At 40.5% G+C, this 16,682-nt stretch overlaps 1 protein-coding gene and 1 pseudogene across 1 annotated transcript in view; one reads left to right on the top strand and one right to left on the bottom strand.

The window, feature by feature from the left end:
• Positions 1-12,709, top strand: part of LOC137658670 (uncharacterized) — a 43,664-nt pseudogene extending 30,955 nt beyond the window's left edge.
• LOC137658264 (CDAN1-interacting nuclease 1-like) overlaps positions 1-16,682 on the bottom strand; it is a 230,164-nt gene that overhangs the window by 197,634 nt on the left and 15,848 nt on the right. The window lies entirely within an intron of this gene.

Here is a 16,682-nt window from a genome sequence, read left to right on the forward strand (position 1 = left end):
GAGAGGTCTTTAATTAGCAAAAAACTCTCTTTGCTTTTCCTAGAAGCAATGGTTCCTTCATCCAGTGAGACAGGTCTTTAATTGATAAAAGACCCTGTTGCTTTACGTGAGAAGCAATGTTTACTTCATCCAGTGAGAGGTCCTTAATTGATAAAAGACCCTGTTGCTTTACGTGAGAAGCAATGTTTACTTAATCCAGTGAGAGGTCCTTAATTGATAAAAGACCCTGTTGCTTTATGTTAGAAGCAATGTTTACTTATCCAGTGAGAGGTCCTTAATTGATAAAAGACCCTGTTGCTTTACGTGAGAAGCAATGTTTACTTCATCCAGTGAGAGGTCCTTAATTGATAAAAGACCCTGTTGCTTTACGTGAGAAGCATGTTTACTTCATCCAGCGAGAGGTCCTTAATTGATAAAAGACCCTGTTGCTTTACGTGAGAAGCAATGTTTACTTTCATCCAGTGAGAGGTCCTTAATTGATAAAAGACCCTGTTGCTTTACGTGAGAAGCAATGTTTACTTCATCCAGTGAGAGGTCCTTAATTGATAAAAGATCCCTGTTGCTTTACGTGAGAAGCAATGTTTATTTCATCCAGTGAGAGGTCCTTAATTGATAAAAGACCCTGTTGCTTTACGTGAGAAGCAATGTTTACTTCATCCAGTGAGAGGTCCTTAATTGATAAAAGACCCTGTTGCTTTACGTGAGAAGCAATGTTTACTTCATCCAGTGAGAGGTCCTTAATTGATAAAAGACCCTGTTGCTTTACGTGAGAAGCAATGTTTACTTCATCCAGTGAGAGGTCCTTAATTGATAAAAGACCCTGTTGCTTTACGTGAGAAGCAATGTTTTCTTCCTCCAGTGAGAGGTCCTTAATTGATAAAAGATCCTGTTGCTTTACGTGAGAAGCAATGTTTACTTCATCCTCTTTCTTCTCCTGGCAAGCAATGGTGACCTCCTCTGGTGAGAGGTCCTTAATTACTAAAAGACCCTGTTGCTTTTCCCGAGAAGCAATGGTGACTTCGTCAGTGAGAGGTCCTTAATTGATAAAAGACCCTGTTGCTTTTCCTGAGATGCAATGGTGACTTCGTCCAGTGAGAGGTCCTTAATTGATAAAAGACCCTGTTGCTTTTCCTGAGAAGCAATGGTGACTTCGTCCAGTGAGAGGTCCTTAATTGATAAAAGACCCTGTTGCTTTTCCTGAGAAGCAATGGTGACTTCGTCCTGTGAGAGGTCCTTAATTAATAAAAGACCCTGTTGCTTTTCCTGAGAAGCAATGGTGACTTTCGTCCTGTGAGAGGTCTTAATAATAAAAGACCCTGTTGCTTTTCCTGAGAAGCAATGGTGACTTCTCCCGTTAGAGGTCTTAATTATAAAAGACCCTATTCTTTTCCTGAGAAGCAATGGTGACCTCTTCCCGTGAGAGGTCCTTAATTTCTAAAAGACATGTTGCTTCCCCTGAGAAGCAATTTACTTCTCCTGTGAAACGGTCATTATTACTAAAAGACCCAGTTACTTCCCCTGAGAAGCAATTTAGACTTCCTCCTGTGAGAGGTCCTTAATTACTAAAAGACCCTATTGCTTCTTTTGTGAGGAATGACTATTGCTTCGAGAAGCAATGGCGATTTTCTCTCGAGAGGTTCTTAATTACTGAAAGACCCTGTTTCTCCCCCGGAGAAGCAATGGCAACTTCCTTTCATGAGAGGTCCGTAATTAATTAAGGACTATGTTGCTTCTCCTGAGAAGCAATGGTGCCTTCTTCTTGTGAGAGTGCCTTTAATTACTAAATGATCCTGTTGCTTCCCCTGAGAAGCAATGGTGACTTCCTTCCATGAGATATCTGTAATTACTTAAAGACTCTTTTGCTTCCCCTGAGAAACAATGGTGCCTTCTTTCTGTGAGAGGTCATTAATTACTAAAAGACCCTGTTGCTTACCCTGAGAAGTAACGGCATCTTCCTCCCATGAGAAGTCCTCCATAGATGGTCTTTCAGGTTTTCCCTCGAAAGATTGGCTTCTGAAGGAGTTGAAGCACAGCGCACTGCAGTAATGTCTTTTGTTAATATCATGTACGGCATAGGCTCATCCTCTTCCTGTACCAAGAAAAGGTTTCTCTTTTTAGGCCCTGTGTCCTAAGCCTCTTCTTCCTCCGTATTTTCTCGTGCATAGGTACTGCAGGTTGTCCCTCTCAAGGGTTAAACCTCACTCCCCAATCCTTTGTGGTAAGTTTGTGCACTGAACCTCCTCAATGAAGGGAGCATGCTCCCTTAGGACACCCTCACTACCGTGAGTAGTTGTTCTTTCTCAAGAGTACTTCTCCTTCAGCACGTTCTAACTGTTCGGAGTGAGCAGAGGAGTTCACTAGTGTTCTGTATGGTCTAGCTCTTCTGGGTGAGTAGGGGTGCACCTGTGCCCTTCTCTATTTAATACAGTAGGTTATTTATTACTCCTCCATGGCAACAAGACACAGTCAGCTGTCTGGTATTGAATAGGCACCTGAGGGGCCCACCGCTGCAGGGTTTTTTCTCGTTGAGGTGGGGATGTCAGTTTACCATCCCACATCCCTTTCCCTCCAAGCTAGCACAGTAACATCCTTCCGTGCTCCCACCACCACTTTGGTGCCTGTACCTTGGTCTCAGACCGCAACTCATTCAGCCCCACTGGTGCCAGCCCCCTCTCAAATACCAATTTTTGTTTCTCGGGGTCAGAGATACGTAAAGACTGGGAATTTGAATTCTCACCATTCGATCCGAGACCTTTTAAGGAAGGATCTTGGCCTAGATCTTTTGCAAGTTTCTCAGAGTTGGCATAAACTTCGGCAGGGGAAACTCCTCCAGGAGTCACTTTATGTCGTGCACAAACAAGAATATGTGCACTGGCCGAGCCCGAGCCTTCAGCACGCTCCCATACCCCTACCCTTTGGAATCCCGACGAAACTTCTTTTCCTTTGACGTCGTGTTTTTCTAGGAAACCCTTGGCCCTAGGGCTCCCTTTGTTCATGGCAATCGAACACATCATCATCCTTCTGTGTTTCCCCTGCCTCGTCGGCGCCTGCACATAGACCTGGTGTTCCGACACCATCCTCCGCTATCAATGCCAGCTCCCTCTTGCAAACAAATGCGCATGCTTCCAGGTATCAAAACACCTAGAAACAAGAGCTGCCTGGGCAGGGCATTCCATTCCTTACTGGATCTAGGAAAGGTTTGGCCTAGTCCCAGTTTTACACCAACTGAGGTGTCGCAAGCTGAGGCAGGTCTCTCCGCCTTCTGGACATACTTTTGCCCTAGAACTAGTAGAGTAGATCTCAGAAATCTTATTTTAGAGCCCTACAGGCTCCCTCTAAATCTAGGCAGACTCTCCTCTTGGAAGTTTCCTGGTTCTCATTGTCCCCAAAGTTTTCACATTCACAGGAAATTCCTGACCCCCAGGGACTTCTATGAAGGAGGCACATAGCTTCCTACCTCCTTCTAAGACAAGTCACAGGGTTTGAAGGATTTGAACTCCCTCCCAAAGTATTGAGTGTCAATAGTAGTCTGTGACCCCAATCTCTTTAGCGAAGGATTCAGAGGGCATTGCTACATTTCAGTTCCTACTCCCAAGGAAATTCCTCACAGGCTTCGCTCCCCTTTCAAGGCTCTTTATGATGACCGTGACCCACCCCTGGCTCAGCCTAGTTTGAGCTGTGGGAGTGAGTGCTCTATACAGCAGCAATTCTGACTACTCAGAAGGTGCATGCTCTGAAACTCCTTCCACCGAGAAGGGTGTGCCAGATTCAATATTGCTTCAGGTTTTATCCAGCTCTCGTACAGTCAATGGCCTTGGTAAACATGCCTATTTCTCCCCCTAAGGGAAAGTACGACCGTAGGCTTGCTCTACTGCACCATACAGTCGCCCCCCTCTCTCTCTCTAGTGACTGGTTTGGGATTGATTGATACTGCAGTGTTGAATTCACTATTTGTTTTGTTGTGATCAAATCTGTATCATTACAAAATTGTCATGTTATCGATTTAAAATACATGTGTCAGACAATGAATAATACAATGATTTGTATATTGATCGTTGTAGGCTCCTCTAAACTGCAGTTATTACTTTAACATACTATACTACATAATTGTGCACAACATTATACATACACGATGCGATTTTGTGGTAGTTTTGGAGATTGCTCTATAGTAAGTGTATTCTATGTGAATTCTCGTTAAGAACTACTTTATACATTCATGATGGAGATGTATAGGCACCACTTCGCAAGTGTTTATGCCCCGCATATAAATGGCTTGATTCTTTTTCTATGATGGGGTTCAACATATGTTAAGGTTAAAGCTTAATGTGCTTGGGATAAGTGCTTTCTTACTCTAGTTGTGAGCACATTTCTTTTGCTGGCTTTCAACTCTGTTTATTCTAGTTTCCTTTCTTTTGTAATCTCATTTCACATTATTTCACACATATACTTATCCTACATTCGCTACTATGGCCAATACACACCACTAGGCCCTAGACCTAATTTAGCGATTCCTTCGTATAAGGCAGTAGCTGGTACACTAGGGAAGGTTAGGTTGCAAATGTCTTTGAGGAAGGAATCCTTAAGGGCTAGCAGTTTGTCGAGGTTACTTCCTCCTTCCTTCATAAGGCAAGGAAATATTATTACATCCTGGATGATCTCCCTTTCCACTGCCTTTAGCTACGGCAACGTCAGCCTTAACTCAGGGTCTGACAGTGGAAGAGTTGGCAGCACAACTGGGAGGTATTCTCAGCTGGAAAATCTAGTAAAGGCAACCCTTCAAACCTTCTGCTGAGTGGATCACTGGTCGGGTACTGTTGGCTCCCTGACCGACACTGAAGAGCTCTCAAACCCTGACATAAGCAGGGTTTCAAAGACATTTTCCTGTTTGGTGCCAGGGTAGCAGCGTTTTTGACGCATAATACAACCTACCAATGAACCAGCTGGGTCTTGAAGAACAGGATTCTGGTGTCCCCCAAGTATCAAAGAGGGAAATCCTACTCTCAAACACCATCCTTGTCCCCAGTGGACGATTTCGACATGGTTACGTAGAAATGGAAGGAAGCGGAGCCACATCTTTTACCTTAAGGGGACTGGCCTGCTAACGCCGTTTTTTAAGGAAAGGACTATGACATTCATACCACTTAATAAGGTGACTTAGGACATCTCCAAACTGCATAGGATTTTTACCTCTGACCTTCGGTTTTGCGATGCCAGGGAGAATTATTCTGAAAATTAGTGTTTTTCAAATTCTATCTTCTCCCTTGATAATCAATATTAAGACCTGGGATTATTACCCTATATAGGCATGATCTAGACATCCAATAAAATTAGTTATTTTTAAAAAGTCATTTTTTTGCTAGATATGAATTTTTTCATTATGGTAAAAAATAAACCTAGAAATCGGGGAAAATATTAAGAAAAATAATATGAAAAAAATTGAAAAAAAGGCAACATTTGATTGTTTTATAATATCTTTCTAAGTTATATACCAAATTTCAATGCTATATCTTTAAAACTAAGGGAGAAGATAGAATTTGCAGGTCAATAAGTATACTGTAATTTTGAGATATGTGGCGTTCAAAGTTTTTCTTTGTATTTTTACAAAGACAATATTAATAAATCCTGATTATTATGAATTTTATGTTTCTTTTGTATATTAATAAACGAATACAAAGTTATTTTTCATAATTTAATCATTAGTGAAGATCCTTTTGTTCAATATCTTGATTCTTTTGGCTCGTGTAAGGCAAGGCAGCCGCTCCTCCATCAACACCACTCTCTCTCTCTGCGTCACTACCGATATTACCCTCTTCTGAACTTTTAATAGAGCGAATTTTCTTCTTCCTTATGTTAGCAAGATATTAAAATTGTCTTTTCCTCTTTGAAATGATAAAATTCTTGCCAAAAACGAGAAAAACAAACGTAAAAATGAGTGAATGTCAGAGGTCAAACTCAGACATGTACTCTTTTGTGGTAGGATTGAAGGGCGAAGGGAGTAATTTACCGTGTAATATATCGTCTTGTGACTCGTGGAGGCTATACAGATGTCATTGTTCACAATTTCTTTTACCTTAAAATGTAATAATTATCAAAATTTACAATAACAAGATACTGCTTCTTGTGGGGAACAATGTTTTTGGTTTATTTAGTTACTTTCAGTAGTTACCCTGTAACTATGAAAGTAAGAGGAATTCTGAAAAAAACTATTTCGTATACGCAATAGCCATTGCCATACGAAGCTCAGTGAATTTTTTCAGGGTATTGTTTTTCTTCCTATACCCCCATATATTGGCATTCCGGCTGGGCCCCTTAAGGCTTTCCGGCTGGGCCCCTTAAGGCTTTCCGGCTGGGCCCCTTAAGGCCATACATCCCCGTCCCTTCCCTCCGGCACCAATTGTGCCAAGAGCTTTGGCTTTGAAGAGATTGGCATTCAGGAATTCCCTTGATCCTTCCAGCCTGGACATTACCAGGAAGAACAATTATTCCAAACAACCCTTCCAGGAAAAATGGGCAGCAAAAAAACGGGAGGTAGAGCTACTAGACTCTCTCCATGATACATCTGTCGAGAGGATGCCTGAGTTGGTGTTGGGAGTGCCACAGGGTCGAACCCTGGATAGTAAAGTGTCCTTTGAACAGGGTACTGTCACCAATCAAGTTTGTTATATTCACCCAGTGATCAGCGAAAGGCATCACCTTTTGGGTGGAGGTCTAGACCTCTCTTTCCCAAATGAGTTTGTCGTTCAAAGTCCATTGGAGACCACAATTTCGATCAGACAGGCAATCAGAGAGAGGACTTCATGATCACAGTGGACTTTTCAGGTACATACTCCCACATTCCAATCCATCCGGCATCAAGGGAAAACTTAGACCCCCTCTGCATAAAATATTATACCAATTTCGAGCACCGGCTTCAACCTGTCAAACAGCATTCAGGTGTTCACCATAGTATTCACCTTAGTCTCAGCTGGGGCAAGTGTCAACGGAATCTGCCTCCTCGATCAATAGGATAATTGGTTGATTCCGACAGTCAGTGAAGACCTTACTCCTACACCAAGACTTGCTTTTCGAGTTTTGTCACAATCTGGGTGTCGTAGAAAATTAACTATGTAAGTCTTTCCAGATGCCCAAATGAAAAATATATCTGGGAATGTGCATTGATTTTAACTGGAAAAATCTTCCTATCGCAGAGCAGAATCGAAAGGTTTAAGGAAGTAGCCCAATTTTTTTCTCCAGTGGAATTCACTTCTAGCGCATCAGCAACGTCTGTTGGGGCTCCTGACGTCCTCGAACTGATTAATCCCTATCAGTCGCATTTGCATTTGGCCACTCCAGGGGCAGCTAAAGACCCTATGTTCTCAGTGCAGGTATCCTCTGAAAACACCTGTTTCGATAGGATCAGACCACGAGAAAGACTTGATACAGTGGATGCAAGACTCCAACCTCTGCCAAGGGGTAGATTTTCTTTCTTCAACCCCCAATTTTGATGTTTTTTTTGGATACATCATAACAGCACATGGCCTCTCGGCTATGGTCTGATCCCGATTGGCAATGCAACATTAACTTTGAAGCAAAAAGATAGCTTTTTGGCCCTTGATCACTTCCAACATTTCTTGTTAGATCATTTTGTAGTGTTGAGGAGCGAGACACCACCGTAGTGCCATATTCAAACAAAGGGAGGTACCTTCTCATAACAGCTCTGTCATCTATTTGTCAAGGATGATCAGGGCGATCAGATCTCACTTTCAGCCCGGTCTATTCCTGACAGTAACATCTTAGCGAAATGAGCAGGGAGACTCAGATAGTCAATTCCAAATGGTTCTTGGCTCTGCTGACAGTGACCAGAGTCCAGGCTTTTGTGGGTTCAGCTCTTTAGACCTGTTCGTGACATCTCTCGATCACAAACTGCCAATATACTGTTCCTCTACAAAGTGAGATCGTCGTCCAACCTATGTGTGACATTAATAGGTCCTTTGTAGTAACACGCATAATGGTTCTCGGATCTTCTGCTACTGCTGAAGGACATTAGCCACACTCAGAGAAGTTTCTTTGCGCCCAGTGACGAAAAGGAGGTCTAGATACCTCAGTATGTCCTCTATCGCAGTCTATCAGGTGAAGTGAACCTTGTTCTGTGATTGATGTCAAAGAAGGGGTGTCTTCCCGTTCAGTGCTTTCATGCCCCTGTCTGAAGAGTTTTATTATATATATGAGAGGAAAAATTCTGTTCAGTCTCACTAGTAAAAGCTAAAGCTCAGACTTAAACCAGAATTTTAGGCTAAAAGGAGTTCGTTCCCTCTTCAGTGAATTATCAATGCTCATATGGAGTTTTGAACTAACTTACCCTCAGTTGGTAACAAGTGTTCTGACTTGGAACATGACCTAGGTCCTCCGTTTCCTGAAAGAATCTCCTTACGAGCTGCTGACTTGAGCATTGAGTCATGATTGACCATTGAGCATGACATTAAACGGTCTATCTTCTCACCCTAACCTTTGCAAGAGGATCAGTGAATTGCATGGTCTTTCCTATGACATTGCTTATTCAATAGTAATTTCTATGTGTTGCATATAGAAGTGACGGACGACATTCTCTGCTCAATACCTGCAAAACGTGACACACAGTTTCCTAGATTAGTTCTCTCTAGGTCCTATGGTGCCTGCTCAGTCAAGTGATTGCCTTCCTTAGCAGAGGTTTCGGTTTTAGTCTGGGGTGAAAATAAAGAAATGACTGGTCTTTTCTTTTCTTCATCATCCCGTCTTATGGGGTACAGCATCCAAGGCACTGCAAGCTGCTGGCTTTCATCAACTATAGGTAAGCCCTATTCTGCAAGTTGCCTAGATATTTCTTGTTTTTCACATTCTTACATATTCCCTCACATCCCCAATCTCCTAGCAAGGGGGAGTTGGGTGTTTTAGATCTCAATACATATAATGTCGCCCTGAGGTAATACAGAAACCTAAACATAGTCACAGAATGGTCCCTCACTCACTGACCATTACTGCACAGACCGTTGACCTCTCTGGTATGAAGACCAACATGTTCACGAGGTATCCGGATCCCCATCCTAATCTTCCTTAAGCTTGAATGTGGCAATCCCAGGGCAGGTTTTCAGCCAGTTGATCAGACTTCCACCCACCTTTAAGTGAGTCTCCTCATAAAAGAACGAGAGTTTGTATTCATGTCAGAATAAATGATAAATTTGGAATTAATTTGTATTTTCTCAACTAAGGAAACCCGAGTTCTTTATACATAATAGTCCCTCCATCACCTTCCCCCAGTAAGTCCTGCTTCTGGTCAAAATGTAGTTATCCAAGTCAGTATATAGAGTACTTTTCTGCTACATCCACACCACCCTGCTTATAGTCTGAACACCAGCTCAGGCTTATCAACCTCCTAGCAAAGGAGCTCCGGTTTGTATAGTCATGAAAAATACAAATTACTTCCAAATGTATTATAATTGTTACTGTTAGCTGTCAACAAAAGATGTTATCCTAGGATCATAAAAACATGGAAAGACAAGGGTTTAGATATGACCCGTAAATTTGTAAAGTTTATGGTCTATGCATGAAAATTTTTGTTTTGGATTTCAAGCGTTAATAATCATAAATGTGGTAGAGTTACAGAAGAGACTATACAGTACACCTTTTTCATCTTTAACTTAACAATCCAGATGAGGGATTTTAAAATAAATATTAAAACAGTGATATGTGGACTGTAAAGATTGATTCACACTATCGGTATGGTCACGCACCAGTCTCGGTTCACTCTTGGTTTGGTCTAGGTACTGCGGTGTTCACACTCTCGGTCCGATCAGTGTCTTGGCAAAATTATAGATATAAGGAAAAAGCATGATTGTATAAGAATATTGTTCAATTATACTAGTAAATGTATTTATGCAGTGATCATTAGCCTGTTATTGTACTTATTGATTTTATCCTATCATGACTGGAGCGAGAGCAGTGTAAAGGCTTCCATTTAAAATCATGTAAAAATAATTGACCGGACCGTGACTGAAGCGAGATTGGAGCGCGACCAAACAGATAGTGTGAATCAACCTTAATTCTGCAGATTCTTTCTTTGTGTTTCATGTTACTGAGCCCAATTGAAAATATACTTGTCTTTCATAGTAATATGCAAGTACCATAGTCAAATAACTTTTTTCTTCCAGAATCTGCAATAAAGAAGGTCTGCACAATGGAAGAGGAGCACAATATCAATGAAAACAGTGAAGATGTTCACTTCTATTTGAATGCTGAACCTTTCATTTTTTACTTGTTCACGTCTTTTGTAATTTCTATTGTCCTGACTTGTCTGTTGCAGTCCCTTGCAAAGAAATGCAGGGACTATAATTTGGAATCTCTACAAGATACATTCCTTTCTTCTTTCTTTGCAGTAATGACCCCTATCATGACACTTTTGGGAATCATTTTGGTGTTCAGTATGGAGATTTTAGGTTTAGATGCAGTCATTTTGTACTCCTCCACTGCTCCTGAAGAAATCTCAGTTTACAGCATTATAAGACTCTTGGAAATCCTGACTCACACTTTCTTCATGGTAAAAGCATTAATATTCTGGACAACTACTTTTTTTATTGAAAAGTTCCCAACTTATTGCAGTGTAGCTCTCTTTGTTCTTGATCTGATTTCCCTTTGCACTGGTTATGATTTTGCTGCATTTTATTACTTGATCATTCTTCAATGCTACTGCAAAGAAAATAAGGATTGCCTCTTACGACTAGCCAGGATTTTTCACTTTTGTGATTTGAATACTAAGTTTGTTTCGTTGATCCTTGACATGTGTGTGCAAATAATCTTGTTAGCAGGAACTTTACGGATCAGTGAGGAATGGTATACGAATCGAGAATACTCCTTACTTGAAGAAGAACTACCAGCAGATGAACTCACTCTTTTCTTACAGCTACTGCATTTTCATCACCCTCTCATCCATCGGTTTTGGAGATATGTATCCTTCTAGTATCCTAGGAAAATTGACTGTGATTTTTTTTCTCACTTGCCGTATGTCTTGGGCAACTAGAACAATGGCAGCACTACATGAAATAGTGAAGACTTATCAAGAAAAATGGTTCATGCGCTCTAGATTTCACATTATGGTTCTCTACAATGATAAGAATGATCTTGGAGCTCTTACCAAAGACCTCTTGAATGAACACGCTGGCACAATGAAGCCAATCTCGTTAGAGGTGCTAGAGTATGAAATGGATACCTATGACTTATTGTTAATGACATCCAGTGATATGATATTTGCGATTCGGGACAATGACAGGACCACATGCGAGGCAGATAAGAAAGCTCTTGATATTGTTAGATCACTTAGAGGGCGCAGATGCAAGGTACCATTCACTGTGGAAATGAACTCATTTGAGTGCCAAGAGTTTATGAAAATGGTGTGTGGTTGGAAACACGCTAGTGATGTATGCTTATCCTTAGAATTTTTAACTGCTCACGTACTCTCATTGGGTGCTCATTCAAGACTTGCTCCATCTTTTATTAGGACTTCGATTATGAAGCAGCTGATTTTTGGTGATGGTAAAAATACAAAAGGCAAATACTTTGAAGAATTAGAAAAGGAGTATTTCAAGAATAACCGCCTTGTTCTTGCTGCTGTAGACGAGACTAATGAAATCAGATTTCTCCCAAAGATGATGGAAAATACATGGACTCGAGTATATTTGAATCAAGAATGCTGCAACGGAACGCATAAGAGCGGCAGACATAAAGAGTTCTTTTCTTTTGACAGCAGAAGACTTCAAGTTGAAACCAGCCCCATCTGTTCCACAGCATTCATCATGGGAGAATCCAGTGATGCATTTAAACAAGCACTCTTCTGTCACAATGTCACTGAGGTTGATGATGATCTCGATACAAATGTTATCATTCTTAATTCGGTCTATCCTCTAGAGGATTTGGAAGCAAAGGAAAAGTATGAAAAAGGGGAGAACCGCCTTGTTACAGAATTTGATCATGCCTACAGGCAATGTCATAGGATCAAGATGGTTGTGTTTGTGGCACATACGAGATGGAAACCCTCTTGAGAGACCTCATGGCAGCATCGATCTCAAGACGTTGCTTGTATGATGTTTGGATTAAGCTGATAACTGAAGATTACTTGCATGCTGACATCATTGAAGAGGACTGCACCTATGGGGATGTGTTCAAACATTTTGTAGTACTTGGAAAAGTCCTTCTAGGTGCAGAAGTTTGTCATCCTGAACAGGAGAGTGCCCGCTTACCTTCTATAAATCCATCTAAAGATTTAAAACTACATAAGAAGGACATAGTTCTCTACTTGCAAAGCCCTAATGACCACTCATCACATAATTAGATTATAGACTTAAAAAGGTAACAGTTCTCTGCCTGAATGGAATAATTTTCTGAAGTTTCAACATATGGGCAGTAATATTTGTTTGAAAGACTCACATAAGTTTCATTTCATTGTTTCTCACTGTCATCTTGTATGCTTTTGTTTGTTACGTGTCTCATTTTTTTCAGTGATAGGGGGAGTGACACACCTATCTAGACTAGGCTATGGCTGCACTGTTGATTCTATTATAAAAAGTACAGTTTTGAGAGTAATACAACATTCATGTTGCATAGTTGGATTTAAAAAGATTTCTTTTATAGCACAGCTGTATAATTGTAATTCCCTATGCCAAGATATCTGTCATTTTGTCTAATAACAGGACTACTCAAATTTTTTTGAAAATTCTATTGAAACCTCGATCCTGTGACTGCAGTAAGGGGTTGGTTGGTAGACATAAGAATGTAACTTTTAAATGTTACAGGCTTGAAGAATCGAAACATTATCAAACATTTTGATATCTCTGCAAAAAAAAGTATCACAGGTTGTGTTATTCCTCTTAAACTGTAAGAAATTTTTGTTGTTTGACAAAAGCCATATTTAGTCAATTAGAATATGTGCTCAATGTTTGATGTTGGCAGGAGTTTGCACGCTAAGTGCTTATTTTTTTTTTTTTTATCACTATGAACCCATAATGATTAGCAATGATAGTAACAGTGGTGAAAGGAGTAAAAATAAAATAATGATTTTACTATGTTTTGCTGAATTCCAGTCAGCTGCCTCGTAATTACATACAATACATTAGGTTTTGTATAAAAGGTATATGAGTTGTTTGGGCACAGGAATCTAATTTTTTTTTGGGGGGGGATACAACTTACCTATGCCATAATATATTTGTCATCTGTATTTTTTAATGTTATGCATATCATCTAAACTAAGAAATGTCAGTCCTTCTTGAGTAAGTTGTAATTTTCTAATGAAAGAAAATATGTTTATTTCAGTTATTCTAATTAAGTTGTAATTTCTAATAAAAGCAAATATGTTTATTCTTTCAGTTGTTTCTGTTGTCTTTCCTGTTATGGAAATTTCATTACCTGGCCAACTGGCAAACTGATTAGAGAAAAAAAAAATCAAGACAGTAGTACAGGAACAATGTCCATTATTCAACACACCACTGCAGGTATAAGGAACATCATACTTTGAGCTTACAAATTCAATAATGAAGAATTTCTCAGATTATAGAACTAACAGCATTTATAGATATAAAAATCACCCTCTTAGGATAATCCTTTATATCCTACTTAGGGGAAGTCAGCAAGAATATATCGTCATTATGGGAAGACATATAGAACCCCTTACACAAAAGTCTCTTTTGACTTGTAAAGGATTTCTGATACAAGGTTCCTAATGTGAGCCATTGTTGATGAACTAATCTAACATTACTTCAGCGTTCCTCCTAATGAACTAATTTTCAAAGGTCTATATAGCCTTCCTATCATGGTGCTCCATCATAAAAAGAGACCAAGTCTATATACCAGAGGGGTTCTTGACGCCTTCAGAAAGGGACATAGCGTTCGAATCTAGGAGAATGCGGCAGTGTTTTCTGCACTTCCCCTTCACCAGTGACTCTTAAGCCTGAACCTCTCTGAATACAAGTAACAGGTCCTGATATTAAAAACCAGTGAAAAAACATTGCAGTGTTACAAATATGGGAGGTAATTTTTCCTAAACATACAAACCTGAGATCTTTATTATGGATATATTGTTCTGGCGTAGCTGGAAACTAGCCATTAACTATATACGTAAGGTAAACAACCCACTAACTGGGATAGACCAGCCACCCTGCTCACACACTTGCCTAGTATACTGATACACTTTTGCTTGCAGGCAGGACTTTCAAGGGGGAGAGGTGATGGTGGGCCAAGAATGAGTAAAGAGCTCAGATTGTTAGGTAAAATACAAATTACTTCCAAATTTATCATTTGTTCTTACACAAATACAGTATGAACCTTGTGCTTTTAATGACGGAGACTCACCCTTAGGTGGGTGGAAGTCCAAAACCCAACTGGCTGGGAACTTGAGGTACGACTCTGAGTTCGTGAGAGGGGTACCCTTAACCTCTCTCTCTCTCTCTCTCTCTCTCTCTCTCTCTCTCTCTCTCTCTCTCTCTCTCTCTCTCTCTCTCTCTCTCTCTCTGGTAGGCTAGAGAGCTGACAGCCTCTGCAATCATGAGGAATGAGTGGAAACTAGTCTCTGTGCACGTGTACACAGTACAGAAGATGGTGCAGACAACCCCAAATCAATCTATCATGACATAACTCGTATGATTGGATATACAGTACAGTATCTTTTTAAACATTGTTATTATACTGTAGATGATCAAGCTATCGAAGACTAGAAATAAGAGTACCAAAGATATTAATCACATCCAACAAATAAAAGATCAAGATGGTGTAGTACTTAGAAAGGAGGAAGACATTGTAAAGAGATGGAAAGAATATTTTGAACAGCTGTTTAATGAAGAAAATGATAGATATTAAGAGAGGATGGACTGGTGAATTTTGGCATGGTAATAAGTTTCTCTAGGCAAGAGGTAATAAATGCACTGAGGAAGATGAAGAATGGGAAGGCAACTGGACCAGACATGATTCCTGTGGAGGCATGGAAAGCCTTAGGAGATGAAGGAGTGAATATACTGTACGATCTCATGATAAAGATTTTTGAGCAGGAAAAGATACCAAATGAGTTGCGTGGGAGTATATTGGTCCCAATCTTCAAAGGGAAAGGTGATGTCCAAGAGTGTGGGAATTACAGAGGTATTAAATTGATGTCCCACACTTTGAAGATACTGGAAAGGATAATAGATGCCAGACTAAGAGAAGAAGTAGAAATAGGTAAAGAGCAGATGGGATTCATGAAGGGGAGGGGAGCAACAGATGGTGTATTTTGTCTGAAGTAACTAATGGAGAAATTCCGGGAAAAGCAAAGAGACCTGCATGTGGTATTCATTGACCTTGAAAAGGCTTATGACCGAGTCTCAAGACAAGAGGTATGGAGGAGTCTGAGGGAGAGGAGGGTGCCAGAGAAGTAGGTTTGACTGACACAAGAGATGTATCGTAGCGTATTTACTAGAGTGAGGAGCAGTGCTGGGGAGACAGAGGGTTTTGGGGTGAGAGTAGGATTACACCAAGGGTCAGCTCTTAGCCCATTTATCTTTATAATAGTGATGGATGTTTTAATAGAAGAGGTAAGGGAGGCAGTACCATATAACATATTGTATGCAGATGATATTGTTCTGTGCGCAGAGAGCAGGGAAGATCTGGAAATGAAATTAGAAAGGTGGAGGCAAGTACTGGAGGACAGAAGAATGAGAATAAGTAGATCTAAGACAGCATATATGTGTACTACCAGTGAGGGGGATGATAGAGAAAGTATTCATCTTAGGGGAGAACAGATAAAGAGAGTTGATAAGTTTAAGTATTTGGGATCCTTTGTTAACGCTGGAGGAGGTATGGAAGATGAAGTTAAACATCGGGTACAGGCAGGCTGGAACAACTGGAGAGCAGCCTCAGGAGTTCTATGTTACAAAAGAATACCACTGATGTTAAAAGGAAAATTTCATAAGACAGTGGTAAGAACAGCAATGCTGTATGGAACGGAGACAGCAAGCATGAGGAAGACAGAGGAGAAGAAGATGGATGTGGCAGAAATGAGAATGCTTAGGTGGATGTCTGGGGTGACAAGAGAGGATCGGATAAAAAATGACTACATAAGGGGGTCGACAAAGGTGGTGGAAATATCAAAGAAAGTGCAGGAAGGGAGGCTGAGATGGTATGGACAACTGATGAGGAGAGATGAGGACCACGTTGGGAGACATACTATGGAGATGGAGGTTCAGGGAAGAAGAAGAAGAGGGAGACCAAGAAAGAGATGGAGGGACTGTGTGAGAGGAGACTTACAGGAGAAGGGGATTGATGAGGCAGAAGCGCAGAATAGAAAAAGATGGAAACGGCTCATCCGCAACGGCGACCCCATATAAAAATGGGAACCAGCTGGGAAGAAGAAGAATTATACTGTACTTATTTCAACCTCGGCAGAGTACCAATAACCATGAGGATGAAGAAGGAGCCATTAGTGTTTAAACTTAAACTTCAACTAAACAACTAACATGGAACACAGCTAGGTGCACCGTTGCAGAAACTCAAAGGGATTGTTAGGTAATTTACCGTGAGGGCGCTTGGTTATACCTTTACCTTGTGTACTATATACCGGTACTTGACAGAGTTGAAACAGAATAATTATTATTATTCATAATAAAGATAAATCTAACTTCCCTGTCAATGAATACTTAACAGCATTTTGTGAAAGC

This window comes from Palaemon carinicauda, chromosome 19, assembly GCF_036898095.1.
Source record: "Palaemon carinicauda isolate YSFRI2023 chromosome 19, ASM3689809v2, whole genome shotgun sequence".
In the NCBI taxonomy this organism is placed as follows: domain Eukaryota; kingdom Metazoa; phylum Arthropoda; class Malacostraca; order Decapoda; family Palaemonidae; genus Palaemon; species Palaemon carinicauda.